This window comes from Canis lupus, chromosome 3 (genome assembly GCF_011100685.1).
Source record: "Canis lupus familiaris isolate Mischka breed German Shepherd chromosome 3, alternate assembly UU_Cfam_GSD_1.0, whole genome shotgun sequence".
NCBI classification, from domain to species: Eukaryota; Metazoa; Chordata; class Mammalia; order Carnivora; family Canidae; genus Canis; species Canis lupus.
Window position 1 is genome coordinate 29692553 of NC_049224.1, and position 26110 is coordinate 29718662.

The 26110-nt window shown below is 43.8% G+C and overlaps 1 protein-coding gene across 9 annotated transcripts in view; it reads right to left on the reverse strand.

Moving 5' to 3' along the window:
- Window positions 1-26110, reverse strand: part of PDE8B (phosphodiesterase 8B) — a 304031-nt gene that overhangs the window by 235288 nt on the left and 42633 nt on the right. Inside the window, exon 1 of one of the 9 annotated variants that reach the window (XM_038532503.1) lies at window positions 4659-4771. The exons of 7 other annotated variants lie outside the window; for them this stretch is intronic. The gene's annotated coding sequence lies outside the window, so the exon portion shown is untranslated. Of the gene's footprint in view, window positions 1-4658; window positions 4772-26110 lie in introns of those variants that run through there. One more of the 9 variants, XM_038532502.1, reaches the window with a different exon arrangement.

A 26110-nucleotide genomic window follows, 5' to 3' on the forward strand; every position in this document is an offset into this window, starting at 1 on the left:
GAGCTCTTTACACTCAGCAGAGAAGCTCAAACAGAAAAGAAAGTAAACACCGTCTGTCCCCCAGTCAGAAGTCTCGACCTAACTTGACAGCGGTCACCTTTGCTGAGCCCCCGACTTCCAGTGCCCACCTGGCCCTGAACTGTCACCTGCTCCTCCAGACTCTGGATTCTGTCTTCCTGCCTGGTTCCATAGGACTCACCGCCTCCTTCCTATTCTGATTCTTGGCCTTAACCCCTCACCGACCTGGTGCTTACCATAGGATCTGTGCTGTTCTCACCAACATGTCCCATCCTGCTCTAGCCCAAGTCCTGCCTGGTGGTCACAGTGGGGTTTCTGTAGAGAAGTATCACCTCTGAAAGTCAGCATCTATACTACGTTATACTTTCTGGCTTGAGGATTTAATTAACAAAATCAAAAGGGAAAATTACCTGATATTTCTTAAAAATTAGTTTAACTACCGAGGAAAGCAGCAGAAGTTAGAAAGATTTGCTCACTGACTATACTTAATATGTTGGAAGAAGGGAGAGGGAATGTGATGAAATGAGCTATGGCAGAAAATAAATTTGAGTTTTACTAAAGCAACTCGCAAGACTCACTCTGGCTTACTAAACTTTATGCCCCATTATAAGATGAAAAATATGGTGAAAAGGATCAGCAAGACTCCAAAAGCTAAGAACTGAATATGAGCCCATATCGTGTCACATCAACCCGTTTTAAGCTCCTCCTTGCCTCACAGTTTCCCACCATGCAGGACACAGCCCCAGCAGGGCAGAGAGGCATATGAGCGGCTGCGATGGCAAAAGCAAGGAACCAGTGGATCCTGAAGGGAAGTCAAACCTCAAAGATCCAGAGTGGACTGGCTACCTGGCCCATACTCTCCTCACTTTGAGATTTTCTGGCCAGCCATGGACGCTCAGAGTTTGACTTCATGAATGGAGATGGCAGGCTGCCCACACAGAAGTAAACTATGATGAAGGCAGGGCTATGACTAGTCCGCCCAACTGCATGTGATACTATCCACTCTGCTAGAGGTAGCCCCAACCGAATTCATTTGGCCAACAGTCAATTCAATTCTTTTAAGAGCCACACCAGCATATCCTAGAAGCTAGTTAAAAATCCAAATCCTCAGGCCCCACTCAAGACCTACTAAACCAGAAATTCTGAGAGTGGGGCCAAGCAATCCACATTTTAAGAAGACTTTCAGGTGATTCTGATGTACACGAGAGAATACTGACTCAGAGAACAAACACGAATGGCTTTTTCCCCCAATAGTTCTACCCCTCCCCCAAGGAAATTACTATAAAAATTATTAATTATTATTATTAATCATCATATTGACCACAAAGCCAGAAAAATATTTATCTTCCTTTTATATACAGTCCAGTGGGTATTATCCTCACTGATTCAGGAAGCCATGGTCCAGATAACATAGAAGTCATTCATCGCTGACTCGGGCACACCTTCTTACGGAAGATTCACCATCCTCATTAGGCTTTGCTTACCAAACTTCGTGGATATTCACTGACTCCCTAGCATCGACCACAGTCTGGCACAAACACTGGCTGAGTGAATAAACGGTCACAATGAACGGAGGAAAGGAGGGAGCTGGCGATGTGCCCATCCACCCAGAGTCATTTGAAAACTAACAACGTCCTGTGCCTGGTCCGGAAAACGGTTAACCCACCCAGAGACGGCTGCACGTTGGCTGTACTGTCAACACTCTTCTCTACAACTGGCTGCCTGGTCGGGCTGCCTCCCCACTGCAGCAGCTGGTATGAGAAAAGAAGACTTGTAAGAAACCGCCCCCCCCCCATCTTCCCAGAGAGACCATCCCCCTTGAGGATGTCTGAACAAGAATCATAATAAAACTGGCTCAGTATGAAGAGTGAGTATTCTGCAGGAGTCTCCTGTTGGAGCACTATTTTTAAAAAGGAAAACAAGGAGACAAATTACAAGGAAGTTGCATTTTTACAGCAATTGGGAGACAAATCTAACTTCTTACCAGAAATGGAAACCCATATGATATCGTTGTACTGCATATGAATTATTAATGTTTGTAATTTCTTATATAAATTAGGTATTCAGGAAGGTTCCTATTGACATCATGTTTGACATCATAATGCTTCATCATTCTAAAAGCTTAATGAGATGAATGATTGCTAGAAAAAGGACAGACAGAGATCAAGCACACATTTTTGCACTCTGGGGAATACCAGAGACCAAGTAGATAATGGGAATATGGTTTATAATTGATGTACAAAGAGGAAATTAAAAAACAAACTATCATGACCCAACACCACTGTAAACAGGACCAAATGGCAAGGACTTTATTTTTTCACCTGAGCATTTTGGAAAAGGGGAGTGGGGGGATGCGAGCATGACTAGCAACTATCTCAAACTGCTAAAGCAGAAGAATTCTTATTCTCAAAAGAAATGCAAGCAAAGTTTTTATAAAATTACCTAGTCCACAAAAGTGTATGGAACATATGAAGACTGAAAAATAGTCACAAGCCCTCAAAGGATACTATTTTAAAGCAATTCTGTGATGATAATTCTGCATGATTTATATAGATAATAATTCTGGTCTCAAATATAATTTCAAATATATAGTTTCTGAGACCTACATGTGCAAATTAATGTTGAATCACTGACCCAGCAATTTCATTCCCAACATTCTTAGTAAAAGGTTAGAACGATTTAAGCTCTTATTTGGAAGTCCTGTTGATAAAGCAGTGTGAGTTAAATTCCTATTCAGGTCAAGCCTTTGACACTTCAGCCAAGAAGCAATGATATTTCTACAAGTTTATACTAGCTGCTAATAATTGGGACTCATTTTCCCTCCAGTTTTTCCTCCATTTGCTAAGCAGCCTCTTGAGGGATGTATTAAAACACAGAGAATGAATTCATTCATTATTCTTTCTTTCAATAGACAAACATGGAATATCTAGAGTTGCCAGGTATTAAATTGGGATCCTTGCTACTCTAAAAGGCAGAAATATACAATTTTTCTTGTACAACCAGAAAAAAAATTATCAGAGTTCACAAGTTCTCAGCATTCTGAGCTACTTCAATATCTTTAAACTGCCTTTTCAACAAAAAGGCAAAATGCTATTTTAAAAATAATATCCCTATTTAATTATTTCACCAAATATATCATTTTAATCCCCTGCAATTTTTCCTAATGCCTTTCTCCTTCTTTCTCTTTTTTTCCTTCTTCCCTTCTTTTTTCTTTCTTTCTTTTTCTCTTTCCTTTCTTTTTCTTTCTGTGAACCAGTGGGAGTGGGGGAAGCTTGACAAAAGAAAAATACAGTGTTTGGCACATGCCCCTATAACAAATGTTCAGCTGGTAAGTTGTTCTATCATGAATCCAGGTGTCCAGTCTTTGGATAGTCTATCGTCACATGGTTAAGATTCAAAGGCTGGAAAAGAAAGCTTATATCCGGTACATAGTAGATGCTCAGTAAATGTTATTTTTTATTATCATGATAATTATATTATCATATTAGATGACTATTACCAGAGAAACACTACAACTATAAATAAACTCTGTTAAGCTTCATGTTACAAGATCAGATCTTATTATAATTAGTTCACTAGAAGAAGCTCTTGGGTCTTCCAGACTGAAGCCAACACATACCATCCTTCTCTTCACCTCTCCACTGAAGGCTGACTATATCCAGGGAAGGCTAGGGGCCTATTCACAGTGGCCAACTGTTGAACAAGTCTCAAACATAAATACATAATCTTTGTTGCCAAATACCAGCACTAATGGTTCCTGGTAATCTGTGGACCATGTAAAATCGATGATTCTAAATAACATTAAGAGTCGTAAAGATGGGGACGCCTGGGTGACTCAGCCATTGGGCGCCTGCCTTGGCCTCAGGGTGTGATCCTGGGTCAGGGGATCCAGTCCCGCATGGTGACCCCCGCGGGGAGCCTGCTTCTCCCTCGGCCTGGGTCTCCGCCTCTCTCTCTCTCTCTCTCTCTCTCTCTCTCTCTCTCTCTCTCGTGTGTGCGTGTGTGTGTGTGTGTGTCTCAGGAATAAATAAATAAAATCTTTTTTTAAAAAAGGAGTCATGAAGATGTATTTCTCCCTCTGCACAACGGGATGTGCCATTGTCCCTCTGTCTACTAGAAAATCAAGGGGGCCAGCAGCCGGATTCACCCCGTGAAGATTCTCTTGAATGTGACAGTGTTCTGGGTGCAGGAGGGCACTACGGAAACACGCGTTTTTCTTCCATCGTTAAGAACTTGCTAGTGACTGCTTTCATCACTTAAACACTTTTCCCCCCACTTCCTCAGAATTCCAGTGTCCTGGGGAATGGGGGCACGTTGTGAATCTCCGTCTTCGGACAGCGGCGGGTCCCCTCCCCGAGCCCAGCTGATCCCCCCTGCCCCCCCCCCCCAGCTTGCAGCAGGCCCCGGGTCGGGTCGTGGCCGGGACGGACGGCAGAGCCCGCCTGCACCCCCCGCCCCCAGCTCCCGCGGGGCGCGCACCCCGCCCCGGGGCCCGCCCGCCGCTCGGGCTGCAAGCCGTCGGCCGCGCCAGGTCCCCCCGCCCCCCGGACGGCTTCCCGGGCCTCCAGGGGCCTCCGGGGCTCGGCTCCGCGGCCCTCGCCGCCGCCTCCCGTGGCCCCCGCGGCGCCCGCCCCGCTCACCTGGACGCTGGCGGCAGCTGGTCTGCGTCTCGGCCTCGGCGCTGCTGCAGCAGTGGCGCCGCCGGCCCCGGCAGGTGGTCGCGGCGGGGGCCGCGGGGGCCGCGCCTCCTCCTCCGCCGCCGCCGCCGCCGCCGCCTCCGCCGCCTCCTCCCGGCTCGGCGCGGGCCCTGCGGACGCGGGCGGTGCGGGGGGCGCCCGGCGCGCGGCCCGGGGGAGCGGCGTCGGCGGCGTCGGTCTGCACGAGGAGGCCGTGCAGGGGGGGCCGCCGGGCCGCGCGCCACGCGGGAGGTGCGGTGGGGCGAGCCGGCCTCGTCCGCGTCCCGGCAGTAGATCACGCCGCTCTGCGAGACGTGGATGCTGGGGGCGCAGCCCATCCCGCGGCCGGGCTCCCGCGCCCGCAGGCCGCCCGCTCGGGGGGCGCCTCCGGGGGCTGCGCGCGTCACCCCAACTTTCCCTCCCGGGCCATCCTCTCCCCGAGCGGCGAGCGCGCACACACGGCGCCCCGCGCGCACCGGCGGCCGCCACCCTCCGCGCCGCGGCCCCCAGACGCGCTCCCCCGCGCCCCCGCCTTCCCCTCCTCCCCGCTCGGCCCGCGCCGCCGCCCGCCCCGCCGCGCCCGGAGCCCGCCCCGCGGCCCGCCCCGCGCCCCCCGCCCCTCTGCCCCCACTTTCGGGGCGCGCCCCGGCTCCCCAGGGGCCCCCGCCCCGCCCCGCCCGCGCGCCCCCTGGCCGGCCCTGCGGGCTGTGCGGCCTGGAGCCTGCGAGGTGCCTCGGGCCCCGGCGAGCGCACTTTCCCACGCTCCCGAGCGGGACCCCGGACGCCCCTGCCCGCAGCCGAGCCCGAGCCCGAGCCCGCCCGCCCGCCTGGGCGCCTCCCCGCGAGCTCGGGGGCGAGCGCGGGCCCGGGTGCGGACCCGACCGTGCGCTGAGCCCCAGAAGCCCAGGCCCGCGCCCGGGGACGGGAGGCCCCGCGGAAGGCCTTTAGGCACAAACGCCCCCAGGCCCGCGCCAGGAACGGAAGGAAGCCGCCCGGGAGGTCCTGGGCTCCCTCCTGCGCAGCCCTCGGCCCTGCTCGGACGTCACCCGTCTCCCCCGGGCCTCTACCCCGGCCGGTCCCCGCTGTCAAGCACCGTCCGCCACCCAAACCGCCTTCCCTCCCTCCCCTGGGGAGGCACACGTGGGGCAAGCTTCACTCAAAGAAAATGAAGAACACCTTCGGGAGGTATTCCTGGAGAGGCTGATGGAAGGCTGCCGGGCAGCCTCTCCATAACATGGAATGTGGCTCAGGGATGCCATGCGTTGGTTGGCTCCTTGAGGGATCCCTGCCTGCCCCCACAGTGGCCGGGGGAGAAACGGGGTGGTTTAAAAGGACTCAGGGTAGCGTTGTTTACAAACAAGGGCCAGGGCACGAACACAGAGCCATAACGCTAAGGACAAAGGAGTAAGTATCCAATTTGCAATCATTTCTTTGCTTCTTCGCTTCCTTTCTCCATAGCATCAACTTTTAGAGTGGCTGGAGACTTCAAATGACAGCTCCTAACCTCTACGGAGAGGCAACATGTCACCCCGCATCACAAACGCAAATACAGAGAGGAGAGAGCACTGGTCTAACCCAATTCTATCTTTGTTTCTCTGCTGCTCAGTTAGTACTCCAACTTTCCACCTCGCTGTGTCCCGTTATTGCAGAAAAAGTCTAGGCTGTATTTCTAAGGGACAGGCAAATTGCTCATAAAATTTCTGTGCAGGTTGGGTTCCCCAAGAAGCAGATTCTGCAGGGGTGTTTAGCAAGCAAAAAAGTTTATTAGGAAGCCTTGGAATCTACAACTGTAAGGGAAGGAGGGGGGATGGGGAGTGAGGTTGAGCAGGTTGACACACCAAGCTAGGATATGGTCTTAAGGAAACCCTCAACTGTCCCTGCAGGGGGGATTTCTGCACTTGGGACCCATAATTCAAAGTTGTCCTGAGGTGAGGTGGTAGGATGGGCCTTCATGTTCCCACAAGTTGACTTGTAGGCCACCGCAGCAACCTGGGGCACAGTGGCTGTCTTCAGCTGAGCCCATCCCCTTAGGAGGCCAAGAGCTGATCTGAGGGCTTTCAGCGGCCAGCTCTCCCCCAGCTGGAGTGCTAAGGATTTCTCTCCCAGCATCCTGGCTTCCTCCATAGTTCCCTCCAGACTCCCTGGATCCATGACCTTATCCATGCCTATTAAGTGGTCAAGACCAATATAGAGATAATCATTTGAAAAAGGCCCAGGTCTCATGACTGCCATCTGCTCTGCTTCCAAGGGACTGTCCAGAATCTGAGCAAACACCATCAGAGTTAAATTGCAGAACTGCTACTCTCTCTACCAATCCCCGATTAATCATCCCAGGAGTTAATCATTCCCTATCTATGATTCTCTTAAATATATTCCCATTTCAGTCATCCTTCAAGAAGCTACCAATGACAGCTCTTTTTGAAACTTAGAGCCATGTTCATTCTTTTGCCACAGTGTCCACAGTGTCTACTTCAGTTTCCTTCAGGAATGTGGTTACTATGATGAAACCACCCAGAGAAGAGAAAAGGGCCAGTCACTGGCTGAGGCTTTTGAAGACAAGAAGATAAAACAGAAATTACAAGCAATCTACCTACCAATTCTCTGGTAGAGAATATTGGAGGCTGAATCACAAAGGGACAAGTCACCCAGAAACCAACTTAGATTGAACTTTCTACATTTAAAAAAAGGAGGAGGAGGAGGAGGAGGAGGAGGAGGAGAAGAGAAGAAGAAGAAGAAGAAGAAGAAGAAGAAGAAGAAGAAGAAGAAGAAGAAGAAGAAGAAGAAGAAGAAGAAGACGACGACTAAGCCCTAAGAGAATAGATAACATCAAGGTAACCATCAAACAGTACAGAGCTGCTGTAGCATATTAACTGAAACGCTGCGTACTGGGACCAGTACCTTTCCCTGAATGCAACTCTTCCGAGCAGAAGAATGGACTGCACTAGGTATACATTTTCGCTCCCAGTCCCAGAACAGCAAGAGTTCCAACATCTTCCTCAGACACAGCTCCTACTGCCAATTCTGGCTTAGTAAAAGGGGAAAAAAATGTGTCCCTAGAATCTCCACCTAGTGTTCTCAGTGGGACTGTGTGACCTGCCCTGTTCTTGGCACAGTTCTGGTCACTGAAACATGTGGAAGTGTGCAAGTGGAGAAGAAATGGTTGACCTGAAATCTTCCCCTTGCTTATCTCTGAGGCCTGAGTTCTTATTTGTAGACGTGATTTCTGGACTGATTCCCATGCCACAATTTCAGTGCATTCCAGGACTACAGCAAAGTCTACAACCTCAGACACTGCAGATAAAAAATTTAGGTTCAAGTTACATAATAGGGCCAGAGAAACCAACATTATAAAAAAATTAAATTAAGTGGAAAAAAATTCCATTACAGTCAATGTCCAAGAAATGAATCAAAAGAAAGCAAATGAAATCAGAAATTTCTTCAAAAAGTAAACCTCAGATATGTCCAGGGTCAGCTGAATGGCCTGCAAGTTTTATACTGATGTCAAATCAGACCCTATTTCAGAATTATGACCCAGAGGCACTGCAAGATTATGAACAATTAAGGTCTTTTCCCACTCTAAAATGGCACGACTCTTCCAGAACTCCTCTAAAGGAGCAGAAAATATGATTAATACATTTTGAACGATTCTTAACCAAAAAGGTTAAAACAATAGCAGCTTTCTGGTTGATCTTTAGATAACCAAACATTTCATCAACCAATCAACCTTACAGAGCTTCTGGATTCAAACTACATTCTTAATGGTGGAGCTTATTGGAAATCTAACCACCTGATAAGTGAAATGAGAGAGTGTATTACGTAGCCTGGTAAAGTGGAAGGTTCATTGAACTCAGAGTGAGGAGAGCAAATCTGAAACCCACTGCTGCCTCTTATAACTGTATAATCTCGGGCAAGTCACTTAACCCCAGGGCCCCAATTTTCTAGATAACTTCCAAACTCTCTAAATCACCAACGTTTGGGGATGCTATGAAATTTTTACTTCCTTTTATTAAATTATTTTTAATTTAGAATAATGGAATCTTTGAACTGAAAGAGTGGTGTCAAACCTACAAATCAGAATCACCCTAAAGAATTTGTCAGAAATAACAATTCCCTGGTCCCATCTCAGAGACTTGGAACCATGGGCCAAGGACAGGTCTAGCATCTGCCAGCAAAGAAAGCGGGTCCAGTGTACCCTTCCCACAGACTCCTTTGGGATCTAGAGTAAAAGTCACAGTCTTTATAAGAGCCTACAAAACCCTACCTGATGTGGCCCCTGCCTGGCCTTTCTCAGCCCTCTTCGCTCTTGCCCTCACTTTCTCTGTACCTGTACCACACTGGCCTCCTTGCAGCTTTTCCAGCAACATTTTTAGCCAGGAGCTCTTCCTCTGATTGTTATTCTGTTCCATCAAATATCATATGGCTAACTCCCTCACCTCCTTTAAGTCTCTGCTCAAATGTCGCCTACGCAATAACTCCTGTTTAAAATCACAACCCACATCCCTCCATTGTCTCTCCATCACTCCTGATTCCCCTCAACCTGCTCTATTTTTCCTTCTTCATGGCACTTATCACCTTCCAGCTTATTATATAATTAGCTCATCTATTATTATGCTGATTGCCTATCTTCTCCCACTAGAACAAAGGCCCTACTAGAGGATGATTTTTTTTTTTTTTTTGGTTTCTTATTCACTCAAGGATCCCAAATTCCTAGAACAGTGCCTAGCACACAGTAGGTGCTCAAATATTTGTTGAATAAATGAATTATTTTCCTTCTTCCTCTTTTGCCTTTCTCTTAACTGTTATGACCCAAAATTGCAATTACAAACAAGGGCCAAAAAATTGATTATTTTTTTTTCTTTTAGTGAGTAGAGTTTGATGTTCTATGCTCTTTGTTTTTAAAGTCAGTTTGATCTGATCATTCTCCTCCTTTTGGTAATATACATCAGAAGAAGCCAACAGAAAAAAATAATAATTTATACAAAGATGTTTGTAACACTCTCTGCAATAATGAAACTGGAGATAATCCAAACATCAAATACTTGGGGACTGGCTCAACAAACTGTACTAACATGTCAGAACACCACTACATCAATGTGCACAGATGAAATAATGTTAAGTTAAAAACATGGTATATGTAGATTGATTACAACTATGGAAGATGTGTATCCGTGTGTCAAAGGTCATAAGTGAATATGAAGTGACGCAGATGAGAAACAGGAGTTTTCAGTTTTCTATCAGTCTAACTTAAGATATACCATATATAAAGCAAAGCACATTTGTTTTTACATTAGTGTGCAATTTCCTGAATGCCTCATAGTAAGAAAAAATGGCTATTTCTAAGCAGGTCTTCCTCTGCCTGCATGCGCTTTGCTAGGCATACCATAGGCTCCAAAAATTTTCATTCCATGATGTGAGGCCAAAATCATCCATCCATCCATTCATCCATTCACTCAGCAAATATTTACTGAGTGCCTACCATGTATCAGACACTAACTTGGGGAACAAGACAGAAATAGTCTCTTACATCTATGGAGTTTAGAAGATTATGGAGGGTCGGAAAGACAAACCGTGGTGAAAGTTATACGGAGATCTAAAATGTGTTGCTGTGTGTGAGAGAGAGAGAGATGGGGGTAGGGTTGTGGACCTTTTCTTGGACGAGATAACATGTAAGTTGATTCTCAGAAAACCACATCAAAGGAGCGTCATTCTTTTTCATCCATCCATCCACCTAGCTGCAGTGAGAACATTGGACACCACCACTACGAGGCCCCAGGCACCGTGAGGGTCACACAGAAGTAACAGCCTCAGTACTCGCTCTCAGTTCTATCAGGAATGCAGACATACACACAGAGGAGTGTGTTCACACTTGCTTTGAAAAAATAATCCAAGCCCAGAGAGAAAGATCACTGTGGGTGGAAGTGATGGTGAGGAGATGGAGTATGGCACTTGGAATAAAGGGCAGTATTTGAATAAGTGGAAAAGACGTTCTTGAGAGAATAATGTGGGCAAAGACCTAGAGGTGGGAGGGAGCACACACCAAATGCTTATAGAACAAAAAGTAGATAATTCGAAAAGTGTGTGGTGAAGGGGAAGAGAAGAGAATTATTTTGGCTCTGACCAGGGTAGGCTCTGGCCAGGGAATCAAACACCAGATTAAGAAGTTTGGCAAAATGCTAATTATTGGGAATCACTGGAGTTTTTCAGGAAGACTACCTTAAAAGCAAAAACTTGACTGAGCCTGGTTGCATATTCAAGAAGAACTGGTGAAGGGAGTGAAGAATGGGGATTAGTAAGGAGCTATTATGAGCCAGGGATGACAAAATAAAGACTGGTATGAACTGAGTCAGGTCACCATCACCACCACCACCAAACTAGTATGTGGGGGCCCTGACCTGCAATGTTGACTACATTTGGAGACGGGGCCTCTAAGAAGGTAATTAAGGTTAAATGGGGTCAGAAGGCTGAGACCCTAATCCAGTAGAATTGGTGTCCTTACAGTTAGAGGAAGGGACACCAGAGCTCACTCTTGCTCACGCGCTCCCACGCGCTCCCTCCCTCCCTCCAAAAGGCGTGCGAGGACACAGTGAAAAGGCACCATCTGCTTCAGAACTGGGAAAAATATATTTCTGTTGTTTAAACCACCCAGTCTATGGTATTTTGTTATGGTAGCCTGAGCAGACTAATACCAAGACATTGAGCTGATGGAATTCGTAAGAATAGAAAAGAAGGCAAACTCCAGAGACTTTACTGACAACGAATCCCTGGGATGAGGCGCCGACTCAATGAGGGGCCAGAGAGCCAGTGAGATCAAAACCAATTCCAAAATCTCCATCTTGGCTATCAACATACATATGAGAATGGGGAGCACTCCCAGGAAAAATAAGGCTTGTTTATAAAAGGGATTCTTTACCAGGATTCACACTCTCTGAGGCCCAGAACCTTGGGTCTAGAAACCAGGAAGTATCCACGCGACACCACCACCGGCATTTCAGCATCACCAGAACGCAGCTAGGAGGTGAGGGATAGAAGGCCTGGATCCTCTTCTGCGTTCACTGCTGGATCTCTAGCGCTCAGATCCAGAGACAGCACGGGTTCATTACCTGTTGAATGAATCACTGACTTTTATGAAAATAACAGATTCGTCCACCTCTAGGTCCTCCACACTAACAAGTGCACGCCCCCACCCCTTTCCCAGTGTGGTTAAGAAAACAGTCTCGTCAAGACTTCCTTGGGCTTCCCTATGGTATGGTCTACACAGGGATAAGAGTATCTTGCTTCATGGCCAGATTGCTAAATTCAGTTTTTTGATACTTCTGTTTCAAGAACAGCTTTCCAGCCCTGGGATTTTACTTCTTAACTAGATATAGGTGCCTCAAGGCTGCAGCTCACCCGAGGGGCCTGCATTAGCACCTTCTGAGGTTCTGATGTCTTAATCCTCTCCCTTTGGCTGCTAGGGCTGTGAAAGGAGGTGTTCTATGAGGCTTTTGGCAGAAAGTCTCTTCCTTCTCGGAGTTTGACATTTGCTTAGCAGCATGGCACTTCCCGTGTTACACCATTAAACATCTCCAAGGCAACAGTAGCTGGGGACATGACTGATTACATCTTCATACCTCATATGATGTGGCTTATAATAAATTAAGTCAGATATAGGAGACTTTCCGGGGTTCTCCATACCAGCAGCTGTTAAACTTCAGCATATATCAGAAGTATCCAAAATACAAATGGCAGGGCCTGAGAATTTACATTTCTAACTAGTTCCTACATAATGTTGATGCTACTGATCCCAGGTCACACTTTGAAAACCATTGCTATATATAAAGTAAGATATTGAAAAACAAAAGCAATGACTAAAAAACTCCTCATCGGTGATATGTTATTTTCTGAAGCATAATATAACTTGTATTTAAACCTGAATCTTTGTTCCACAGAGGAATGTCACAAAGCACTATCGGCCACAAACTAATAAGAACTGTAAGATTGCAGATCTCAAGGAGGTCCCTCTGAGCCAGGGACTTTTAAGGACATGACTTCAATGTCCTCACCTCCCCTGGGCCATGGGAGGAGGGGTGGGGGGCTACTTGCAGAAGTAAACCGAATGCTTAAATACACACCAGCAGAAGTACATAATTTTCAGTAGAGTGATTTTTTTTTTCTTAATATACAGCAGTCAAGCCTAGGATGACAAAAGTCCATTAACTTTTAGGAGCACTAAATAAAGTTCCAGGAAGCAGTGGCCTGGGAGCCAGGGAAAGGAGAGAGTCTACTATAAGTACACAAAGCAGATAAAATTATTTTCAGAACATTGGTTGAATAATAATGATGGAAATGCTCACCACTTGGGAGGAAGCATACTATGTAACAGTCTTGTACTTTACATGTTCTCTCTTTGTATAAAATCTCTGCATGTATGATGTATCTCTGTATGCTTCTCTTCTTTTACCCTTTCCATATAAAATCTCTCAGCATCTCCTCTCTGTTTATATTAACCTGAACCTCCCACCTAGCATGGCTGAGTAATCACTTGCTTTCTCCTGAGCAGGGAGCCATCAAACTTTTATAGGTTATAAAAATCCTACGTAACCCTTTGTAAAAATATATATGGCTAAGGCTATATATACTGCATTTCTCACAGAGATCCAGGAGATTAGGTTTAGATCCTTCTTAATGGAGGATTTTTTAAAATTACCAACATAAACATCAGCATAAAAAGAAAAAAAAAACCATTCTAGATTTTGGAAATGAAAATGACATGTTAGGGAAAATGTAGTATAAGAATTGTCTCTTGTTAAATTAAGAAATCAAGCCGGTATTTAAGATTTTCCTTCTCTTAACATTTTGTGAAAGCTGGAGGCCAGCCACAAAGTCCATACATTTATAAGGCATGTTAACCATTCAAGTGCAGAAAGTTCTATGAGAAATTCATAGCCCAATACAATTCAGATGGCATAAATATCTGCATTAATTATACATTTAAAATCTTCTGTTTCTCCTGTACATACAGTGGTTTAAAACATATATAGGGACTCCTGGGTGGCTCAGCAGTTAAATGTGTGCCTTTGGCTCAGGGCATGATCCCAAGGTCCTGGGATCGAGTCCTGCATTGGGGTCCCCATGGGGAACCTGCTTCTGTCTCTGCCTTTCTCTGTGTGTCTCTCATGAATTAATAAATAAAATCTCTTTAAAAAAAACATATATATAACAATGCGTTAAAGATGCCACATCTACAAGTTATCTCCATCTTGGAAAATATAAAAAGCAAGCCTTGATGGCCCTTCTTTGAACTCCAACCATGAGGGGCTTAGAAATTCACTGGGAAAAGGTCTGAGAGCCATTTCATAAACAAAATACTATATCAAAAAGCCACGTAAGTCCCAGTTGGAGTGGGTATGTGGGAAAAGAGAATAAGGCATAGGAATCATTGTGGGAATACAGACAGTTCTGCAATAATAAACACAAACCATGCAGTGCAGTTCTTTAAATTTATTTGAAAAAATCAGTAGTTTCTTTCTTTAATTATGGAAGAAGAAAAAAGAACACAAAACATCTCAGATTATATCTTCAAACTTAATAGCAACAACTTTTGTGTAGGATGATGAATAAATATTTGTAGAACGGACTTATTTCTGGCCATGATGAAGAAACAGGGACCCAAAATTTACCTTCCTTCCACTAATAACTAGAAAATTAGATAAAACATATGAAACAACTATATTCAGACATTGGACAATAGGTAACTCAAGACTGTATACCCTGAAAGAAGAGAAATAGATGAGATAAAATATTACTTCAGCTTTCACGCTGGAGGTGCATTCCACACCTTGGAGCAGGGAAGAAATCCCAGGCAGGGTCCAGGGGTTTTGCTAAGTTGCAGTGACAGAAATCAGAGTCTGGAAAGGTGTATGTGACTAGAGTTTATAGGGCAGAGTTTCAGAGAGGAAGCTGTACTTACAAGGCACTCTGAGGAACATGTGAAAGTTTACTAAATACTAAGACATGCATGAATAGGATGAAATTCCACACACCAGGAAGAGAGTGACTGGAAAGCTATAAGCCGAACACTTCACGATGCTCACAATGAAGTAAGAGCCATCAAGATCTCACCAGCCAGAGTGGAGAGTTCTTGTTGATCACTCAGGGCATTCAGTAGAGAACCCAGTGGGCCATGCCTTAAGAGTAAGGCTAAAGGGCAGCCCCCATGGCTCAGCGGTTTAGCGCCGCCTTTGGCCAGGGTGTGATCCTGGAGACCCAGGATTGAGTCCCACGTTGGGCTCCCTGCATGGAGCCTGCTTCTGCCTGTGTCTCTGCCTCTCTCTCTCTCTCTCTCTCTCTCTGTGTGTGTGTGTGTGTGTGTGTGTCTCATGAATAAATAAATTAAATGTTTAAAAAAAAAGGAGTAAGGCTAAAGAATACTTAGAGAAAAGACTATTCCAGACCTACCTTTAGAAGTTTAAAAATAAGCCTCGAAAGGGTCGTATTGAACCAAATTAACTTAGTTATCTCCCAGAACAAAATCCAACATTCTTCAAAGAAACAAAATCTAAACACAACGATGTAATACTCCAAATGCATAGCATACATTCAAAATTACTGGTTATGCCAACAAGCAGAAAAATCCAATGAAAGATTACCTAGTGGAAGTAGAAATAAGAAAATTCGCAGATAAAAACGATATGCATTATTCGAGTATTGAAAGGAAAACATGAACACTGTGAGAGGAAAAACATGATTTTTTAAATAGAGCCTCTAGAAATGAAAAAGATGAGTTCTGAAATGAAATAGTCAGTAGTCGCTGACTAGGACTAAGAGCATATTAGACATTGAAAAATAAAAGATTGGTGAACTAGAAGACATGTTAAGTAAACTATTCAAATTAAAGTGGGAGAAAAAGCTAAAGAAAGACTAACAGAAAAAATAAATAGATAAAAATAAAAATAAAAATAAAAAAAAGAAAGACTAACAGAGCCTCAGTGATGCACAAATCTAAGAAATTCAGCAAAACTCGAGCTGGATAAACTAAAAGCACATCACACCAAGACAAAATAGAATATAATTTCTGAAAACTGATAAAAAGAAAACCTTAAAAGGATCCAGAGAAATAGGACATAGTTTAAGTACAGAGATAAGAATACCAGACTTTTCTCATAAGAAACTATGAATGTCAGGGGCACTTGGGTGGCTCAGTAGGTTAAGTATCTGCCTTCGGCTAGGGTCATGATCCTGGGGTCCTGGGATCGAGCTCCTGCTGAGCAGGGAGCCTGCTTCTCCCTCTGCCCCTCCCCATTCCCTCACGCTCGTGCTCTCTTTCTGTCACTCTCTCAAATAAATAAAATATTTTTTTAAAAAGAAACTTAGAAAGCCAGAATTAAAAGAGAGAAATCTTCAAAGTACCATAAAACGAAACTGTCAACCGATATACAGGAAAAATATCTTTCAAAAAATGAAAGTAAATGAAGACTTTCTCAGACAAATAAAAAATTGAGAGAATTCATTACTAGCAATCATTTACTACAAGAAAAGTTCTAAAAATGCTTCAGATGGAAGGAAAATGATACAAGTTAGAAATGTGATTATATCCAAATGACTGAAAAGCATTAAAATAATAAATATGAAGGTATATATGAAGACTTTTTATTACTTTTAAAAGATAATTAACTTCATAGCAAAATTAATAACAAAGTATTGTGGCTTTTTTGCTTTGTTTTGTTTTTAAAGAAGGAGGGGGGATGCAGAAGGAGAGGAGGAAAGACAATCCCAAGCAGGTTCCACACCCAGTGCAGAGCCTGATGCAAGGCTCAATCTCACAATCCTGAGATCTCACAAAGCTGAGATCAAGAGTCAGACACTCAACTGACTGAGCTACACAGGTGCCCCTGTATTGAGGTATTTATAAAATATATAGAGATAAAACTAATGCCAAAAATAGTATAAGGATGGGAGGGAGTACATAGAAGTATAAGATAAGATTCTTACATCATACACAAAGGAATAGAGAGTTCAATGGAATAAAGTAATGTCCAGACATAGACTAACAATTTTAGGGTTAATTAATTCTCTATCAAAGTACCAAGATATTAATGGAGAAAGTATAGTTTCTTCAACAAATGGTGGTGGAAGACTGGACATCTATATGCCAAGAACAAATAACCGTATGCCGTTATCTCTCACCATACACAAATATAACTTGAAATGGATCTGAGAACTTAAGGAGCTAAAACTAAAAGACTTCTAGAGGTAAACTGGGGAAAAATCTTTATGAATTTGAGGTATGCAAAGATTTCTTTGAAAGAATGTAAAAAACACGAATCATAAAAGAAAAAAATTCATAGGTTGGAATTCATCAAACTTTTAAAAAGTCTTCTCCTTTAAAGATAACTTTAAAAAAATAAAAAGGCAAGCCACAGGCTGGGAGAAATATAATATATTCAAAGACTTAGGAAAAAAATAAAAGACTTAGGAACGCCTGGGTGGCTCAGTGGTTGAGCTTCTGCCTTGGACTCAGGGCGTGATTCCGGGATCCGGGATCAAGTCCCGCATTGGGCTCCCTGCGAGGAGCCTGCATCTCCCTCTGTCTATGTCTCTGCCTCTCTCTGTGTCTCTCATGAATAAATAAATTAATCTTTAAAAACACAAAAACAAAGACTTTTATCCAGAATATGTGAAGAAGTCTCACAGTCAATAATCAGAATACTTAATTTAAAAATGGGTCAATGGGCACCTGGCTCGCTTAGTTGGTTAAGTAAGCATCTGTCTTGGGCTCGGGTCATGACCCCAGGACCCTGGGATAGCAGAAAGCCTGCTTCTCCCTCTCCCTCTGCCCCTTTGCCTTCACTCCATACACCCTTCCCAACTCATACTCTCTCTGACAAATAAATAGATAAAATATTCTTTAAAAATTGGATCAAAAATTTGGAATAGACACTTCACAACTTAAGACACTAAAAGGACAAAAAGGACATGAAAAAAATGTGCATCATAATTAGTCATCAGTGAAATGCAAATGAAACCACAATGAGATATCACTGTACATCCACTAAAATGGCTAAAATGTAAAATACTGACCACATCAGGTTAGTTAACAAGGATGTTGAGCAACTGGAACTTTCATACATTGCTGATGGAAGTGTAAATTAGCGAAATCATTTCTGGAAAACAATCTGACAATTTCTTATTAAACATACACTTACCATACAATCATGACATTTCATTCTGGGCATCCACCCCAGAGAAATGAAAACACATGCCCCTAGATTTGTCCATAGCAGCTTTTTAAATAACAGCCAAAAAATGGAAACAAGCCAAATGCTCACTAGCAGGTGAATAAAAACATTGTGATACATCCATAAAACAGAATACTATTCAATGATAAAATATGACAAACTACTAATACAAATAGTAATGGGGAAATCTCAAAATCATTAAAGGAGATAGAAGAAAACAGACACTAAGGGCTACATGTATGATTTCACTGATATGAAACTCTAAAAAAGATAAATCTAGCCTATTGGAATAAAAATATTAGTGACTAGTTGGGGACTATGGTTGGTGCTGAGAATTGACTGGGAAGGGGTATAAGGGACAGGCGATAGAACTGTTCTATATCTAGATTGTGGTAGCAAATATATGGACATACTATGTGATTATATACTATATCAAGACATACACTTTAAAAATATATATGTTACACTAATAATGAAGCAGCAGAAAGAGAAATTAAGAAAACAATTCCATTTATGATTGTACCAAAAATAATAAAATACCTAGGAATAAACTTAATCAAGGAGGTGAAAGATTTGTACACTGAAAAGTATAAAACTCTAATTAAAGAAATTGAAGATGACACAAATGGGAAACTATTCCATGCTTATGTATTAGAACAAGATATTGTTAAAATGTCCTTAATACTCAAAGCAGTCTACACATTTAATGCAACCCCTATTAAAACACCAACAGCATTTTTCGCAGAACTAAAACAAACAGTCCTAAAATTTAATGGAAGCACAAAAGAACCTGAATAGCCAAAGCAATCTTGAAAAAGAAAAACAAAGCTGCAAGTACCACAATTCCAGATTTCAAATTATACTACAAAGCTGTAGTAATCAATACAGTATGGTACTGGCACAAAAAAAAAAAAAAAAAAAACCAAAAAAAAAAACCAGACACACAGATCAATAGAACAGAATATAGATCCCAGAAATAAACCCAGTTATATGGTCAATTCATTTTCCACAAAGGAGGCAAGAATAGGCAATGGAAAAGAGACAGTCTCTTCAACAAATGGTGTTGGGAAAACTGAGCCACTTTCTTACACCATACAAAAAAAAATTTTTTTTTAATTGATTAAAGACCTAAGTGTGAGACCTGAAACCATAAAAATCCTAGAAGAGAGCACAGGCAGTAATTTCTCTGAAACTGACTGTAGCAACTTTTTTCTAGATATGTCTCCTGAGGCAAGGAAAATAAAAGCAAAAATAAACTACTGGGACTGCATCAAAATAAAAAGCTTCTGTACAACAAAAGAAAGAATCAACAAAACTAAAAGGCAAACTACTGAATGGGCAAAGATATTTGCAAATTGGCATATCTGATAAAGGGTTGCCTTTATATCCAAAATATATAAAGAAATTATAAAACTCAACACCTCCCAAAACAATCCAATTAAAAATGGGCAGAAGACATGGACAGAAAAAGAACAAAGAAGACATCCAGGTGGCCAACAGATACATGAAAAGATGCTCAACATCACTCATCATCAGGGAAATACAAATCAAAACTCCAATGAGGTATCAACTCACACCTGTCAGAAGAGCTAAAATCAAAGCCACAAGAAACAACAAGTGTTGGTGAGGATGTAGAAAAAAGGAACCCTCTTGCACTGTTGGTGGGATTGCAAATTGGTATAGCCATTGTGGAGAACTATATGGAGGCTCCTCAAAAAGTTAAAAATAGAAGTATTCTATGATCCAGCAATTGCACTACTAGGTATCTACTAAAAGGATACAAAAACACTATTTCAAAGTGATCTATATCTATATCTATATCTATATAGATATATCATGGAATATTACTCAGCCATAAAAAAGAATGAAATCTTGTCCTTTGCAATGACATGGACGGAGCTAGAGAGTATTATGTTAAGTGAAACAAGGCAGAGAAACCCAAATACCATATGATTTCACTCATATGTGGAATTTAAAAAACAAAACAAGTGAACAAAGGAAAAAGAGAGAGAAAGATAGAAACCAAGAAACAGATTCTTAACTATAAAGAACAAACTGATGGTAACCAGAGAGGAGGTGGGTGAGGAGGTTAGTGAAATAGGTGATGGGGATTAAGGAGTGCACTTGCGATGAGCACTGGGTGATGTGAGGAATTGTTAAATCACTATATTGTACACCTGAAACTAATACAGTACCATATGCTAACTACACTGGAATTAAAATTTTTAAAATTTTATGGTGTATATTTTATTGTATATAAATAATACCTAAAGTTTTTTTTTAATTTTCAGCATTTGCCTGATATTATGAACTGCAATATGTCCTCCAAAATTCTTTTTTTTTTAAAGATTTATTTATTTATTCATGAGAGACACTGAGAGAGAGAGGCAGAGACACAGGCAGAAGGAGAAGAAGCAGGCTCCATGCAGGGAGCCAGATGCAGGACTCGATCCCGGGACTCCAGGATCAGGCCCTGGGCTGAAGGCGGCGCTAAACCGCTGAGCCTCCCAGGCTGCCCAAAATTCTTAAGTTGTAGCCTTAACCTCCAATGTGGCTGTATTTGGAAATAGGACTTTTAGGGAGGTGATTAAGGCTAAATGTGGCCATAAGGGCCCAATAGTACTGGTGTTCTTATAAAAAGAGGAACCCCCCCCCATATAGTTTTTCACAATGGCTGCACCAATTTGCATTCCTACCAACAGTGCAAGAGGGTTCCTTTTCTCCCCATCCTCACCAACACTAGTTGTTTCTTGCGGTCTTGAGCACACAGAGAAGATACCATGTGAGGACACAGCGAGAAGGCAGCCATTCACAAGTCATGAAAAGCAGTCTCACAGAAACCAACCCTAAAGTCACCTTGATCTGGGGCTTCTAGCTTTCAGAAATGTGAGAAAGTAAATATCTGTGTTCTAGCCACCCAGCCTGCAATATTTTGTTACAGCAGCCCGAGTAACACACCTGAGCATCAAGCATAAGACAATAATTAAACTCATCATTCCTTGCTAATCATATTATTCTTAGGACTGTTATATCTTCCGCTCACTGAAGCTTTTCTAAAATACATATTGAGAGATCAGCAGTTGCTTTAATTCCGTAAAAGGTCTTCACCAACAGGTAGCCAACATATCAGAGAGCTGGTTTATGTGTTAGACCTGAAGTGATGATGGGAACACAACTTTCAGGCCTGTAAGAGCAACCATTCAAACCAGACAGACATTTTTGGAGCCAAGCAAGAGGAGACAGACTGTAGGAGCATCTCGGTCACATCCCAGTTGTGTGTCAGACCTGATATTAGTGAAAGAATTGCTTTCTCTTGGCTTTTTGTTGAGCCTCACTTGGCACTGGCACAAAAACCATAAATTGTGGGCTTCTCTCTTTTTTTTTTCTCTACCATCTCATTTATTAAATGAATTTCTGAAACCAGTGATTCCATTGGTTCTCATCTTTCCACTGATCATGGTTCAGTTATCGAGAGCAATAATTTTTAGCTGACAAACTATGATCCATCCTTCTTTAAAACTATCTTAGGGGAATTCAAATCTGGTTATAAAGAAAGGCTTCTAAGGGGGAGGTGAGCCTTTATTCTGACCTTGGCTTATTGAGAAGAGCAGTCACAATCAATGCCTAGCCTCGTATCTCACTTGAAGGCTCTCTCTTCCAGGAAAACCAAGGGCAAGAACTTATCCAGACCATGGTCACTCTTAATATCAGCCCCAATCATCAGAGTTGAATTCATGAAAAATTCATTAGAATACAAAAGGACAGGGGCCAGGAAGCAAAGACTAAAGACTTATGACAAAAACTGACACCATGTTAGTGGTGCAAGGGGTCTAAGGGATATCCTAAAGTTATCTTAGAGTCTTTCTCACTCCATCTCCTATCTGTCTGCAAATCTTGTTAATTTTATTTAAAACTTAATTCAGAATCTGACCATCATTCCCCATCTTCACTGCTATCATGTAGGTCTGAGCCACCACATCTCTCACCTGGATATTGTGATGCCTCCTAGCAGGTGCCTTAGCTTCATCCTGACTCCCCTCGGGCTCTTCTCAGTGAGGCAGTGGTTTGGGGGATCCCCCACCACCACCAGTTGAAGTCAGATTCCATCACTCCCCTCTCGCTAGGTCTTTATAGCAGGTCTCAAATGTCAGGCCTCCATGACATGGCTGGCCTCGGTCTCTACTGCCATCCCCTTGCTCATGCCCTCCTTGCCACACTGGCCTTCTTGCTGCACCTTGATCTCTTGAACATGCAGGGTCTTTGCATCTGCTATTCCTCCTGCTTGGAATGTGCTTTTTAACTAGCCACATGGCTTCCTTCGGGCCTCAGCTCAAATGTTCCCTTTCCCAGGGAAGCCTTCTCTGACCACCTGATTTAGCAAAGAAGCATTCCCTGTCCCATCCTGGGGAGTCCGTATCGCCCTCTCCTGCTTTACCTTTCTCCCTATCTTTCCCTAGTTTCTCCCTAGGGTGCTTTCTCCCTAGCACAGATGGTCAGCTGACCTTCTTTCTCTCTAATTCTCATTCTTTACCTTCTCCCCACACCAGAAAGTAAGTTCCAAGAAGAGAAAACTGTCTGGCACATGTTGGATGCTCAGTAGTTACTTGTTGCACGAGCAATGGAAACCTGCCCCTCCTACAGAGGAGAAGTTACAGGGAAGAAGTGACCACCCTGGCAGTCTGCATCCTCCCCTGCTGCTCACAGCTCTTACCGACCTCCAGATCCTGCATGGACAGAGACAGAGAAAAGGCCTGCAACCAAGCATGTGCCCCTACACACAGGGCTTGGGGAAGGAACAGGAGGGCTAGCTACACCTGGACCAGGTTAGAGAGAACATGTAGGTCTGTGAGGCAGGTAGGGGCCCATGATGCAGTGGTCTCTGAGCACCCCATCCCTCCTCCTGAGAGCTATGCTCTCCACCGGCGCTTCTCACCAGTGGACTGACCAGACTGGTCCAGCATGACAAGATATTGATTCTCTCAGCCCTCATTTCACCAAACTGAGACATCTGTGATTACACAAAACATCATCACTTTGCATGCCACTAAGAAAAACATGCTGCCCGTTAAACTATGACATGATGGTCTAATGACAGTACTAGAAGATACAGTTGGTCCCACTAGCCTCTCACAGTTTTGAATGTCTTCATCTATACTGATGGATTAGGTCATTTCTCCTGCCTTTAGTTTAGTTATTTGACACATGATAGGTAATCCTTCGGCACGTGTCTCAATAACAAAGCATAAATCTAGCTTTCTGTACTTGGGGTTATCTTTCTTTACTGAACACCCTTGGCTGCTACTTTACAAAAACAAACAAAACAAAGCTGAAACTGCATCATCCTCCAATGACAAACATTTGCTTTATCAATATCAAATTTATACCCCATTCTCTATTTCCTTGACTACCTGTGTAGCTGTGTAAACAGTAACTTTTTGTTTCAGTGCTGAATCACAGTGTAACCTTTTTGAAGTCATCTTAATCAGCAATTAAACTCAACCTGTGGATTATCAACAATCCACCCACCTGAACCGAAAAGTTGAAAATATCAGAAGTTAAAACTGAGTAAATACATCTGCAGGTGATGACAAGCACATCACAACTGTTGCCCGGCCCACAGCAATTTAGAAGGTGCTAAGACTCCCACCCCCACCCCCCAGGGATGGCGATCACAGACTCAGACTGCTAATTGACACACAGGGCTTCAGAACAGGAAATACAGGGAGACAGTGTCTGCTACCTCATGGCAAGGCTGGCAGCTACCCCCGATGCAGAGTCTTGGCCTCCATGCACCACGTGGGGAATGCACACGCTGGCTAGGAAGAGTGCGTGGCTCACCTTGCCCCAGAAAAGCCACTGTCCTGGTCTCCTACTGGCTTGTGTACTGCTTCAGGCCTGCGGGCCCAGAGCCCACGACGGCTCCAGGCTCTCCCACCCCTGGTGTAGGCCCAGGAATCTAGAGTTTCCCAATAATCAATACAGATCATCCACCCCAGCAGTAGAGCAATCCACGCTTATCATAACTCCTAATGTTTCCAAGGGAAAGATGCTGTCAGAAGGAAAGTCGGCAACTGTCCTTCCAGGCCCGTCACTGGGCAAAGGTTCCAGGCCTGGCTCTCAGGCACTGACAGAAGACACCCCCTGATTCTGGGGCCAGTAGAATGGGAAAGGGAACGTCTCAGAAAAACCAAAGTGCTGCTTTACATACTGCTTTAACAGTTTGAGGCAACTAGGGGAGAATTGCCTCGACAGAAATGGGGAGAATAAAGGGCGACTTAAGGGGATAGTCCCTCGTGTTCCCTTTCAGTTCACAGATCTAACTGTGAACCTGTGTGACCTAAACGAGTGTGAGCTATTGGGAGGTTTACGGGTGCTCACATGATCACTCTCCTCCCGAGGCACACATGCCTCCCTGGAAGCCCCAGAGCTCAAGCAGCAGGCCTCTGGCTTGTCTGTGCCCTGAGGGTGCAGTCGGAGACATCACACGGTGCCTGAAGGGCTCCAGAAACCCCTGAAGTCGCACAGAATAGAGGCCATCACTTTGACCCCCTGGTATGTGCCACACACTCACATATTTTAGCTCACTAGTTCCCCCGCTAACCCTATAAGTACTATTCTTCCCATTTACAGACGAGGGAACATTGCTGGTAAGGGGGCAGGCTGGGATTAGGGCTCAGGCAGCCGGCTTCAGGATTCAGGCTTTTCAACCACCGTGCTCATCACCCACAGCCACTGTCTCACGTTAAATCCAATGTCACTAGGCAAAAGCTTACTTGATGCAAGTAATCACACGGGGTCACTTTAAAACAATGCCCAGGGATTCAGAAAAACAACACGTTGGGTTGGTCAGTAGGCGAGGGATGAGAAGTGGAGAGACAGGTGGCTCTGTGATGTGGCTTCAGAAACACTCCGGCCTCCTCAGAGCAAAAACAGGGTGACTGCACCTCAGAATGGGCCACAGTGACCAAGACAGTGGATTATGGGGACTGTTTCCCCATAGGTTGAATTATGTTGAATTTCTAGTGCCCCTCCCCCGCCACAGAACGTAACCATATTTGGATGGGCCTTTAGAGATCATCAACATTAACCCAGTTTATTAGGCTGGATCCCAATACAGAACATTTATGCTCTTACAAAAAGAAATTCTGGGGCGTGCCACTTGATTAAGCATTGGATGCTTGATTTCGGCAGGTCAGGGTCTCAGGGTGGTGAGATCAAGCCCTACTTAAGTCCTGTGCTTAGCGGGAGAGCGCTTGAGATCTCTGTCTTCTCTCCCTCTGCCCCTCCCCCTGCGCACATGCACCTGCTTGATCTCTCTACCTTCCTCTCTCAATGAATAAATCTTTTTAAAAAAATTTTTTTAAGAGATTGTGACACAGACAAACAGAAGATCAAGTGAAGATGCAGGGAAAAATGGTGAAGGGGAGCAGAATGCGCTACCCCAAAATATGCTCTTTAGCATAAGGATTATTTTGAGCGGATTATTTCTTAAGGAACTGCAAGACACAAAAGAAGGTCTGAAAGCAGAGTAGCAGTTAGCCTTTTGTACGGGGAATTTACATGAGAAAGGGATCTTGTACCAGGAAGAAAGCTACTACTGGAGAGAACTTTCCTCTGAAAGACTTATGGGCAGGGCAACCTTTGTTTACCAAACAACCACCTTTCTTACCTTCCCTTGAATTGCCTTTTCCCCTTGGAAACCCCAGACTCCTTTCCCTTTCCTTAAACTCAGGATACTATATAAGCTGCAATCACGTGGCCACCTTTTGACAAGTCTCTTTGTGGGGCCCCGGGTTGGCGTAAGTATGTGTACATGATTAAAAACGGGTTTTTCTATGTAGATCTGTTTTTTTACTTCAGGGGGCAGGGTCTCAGCCAAGAACCTAAAAAGACAGAGGGAAAATTATTTTCCTCCTCTACGGTGGCCACCTACAAGCCAAGGAGAGACCCTCAGAAGAAATCAAACCTGCTGACATCTTGATGTAGGTCTTGTGGCCTCCGGAACTGTAAGAAAATTAATTTCTGTTGTTTAAGCCACCCAGCCTGTGGTACTTGTCATGACAGCTCTAGCAAACTAATACACAACGCTAGGTATTTATCATACCCTTTCCTCTTTCTGGACATAGGAAAACATTTTCTACCCTCCCTCCATTGTGGGTGAGGTCCCTGTGACTCGTGACCAAAGGACCATAAATAAAA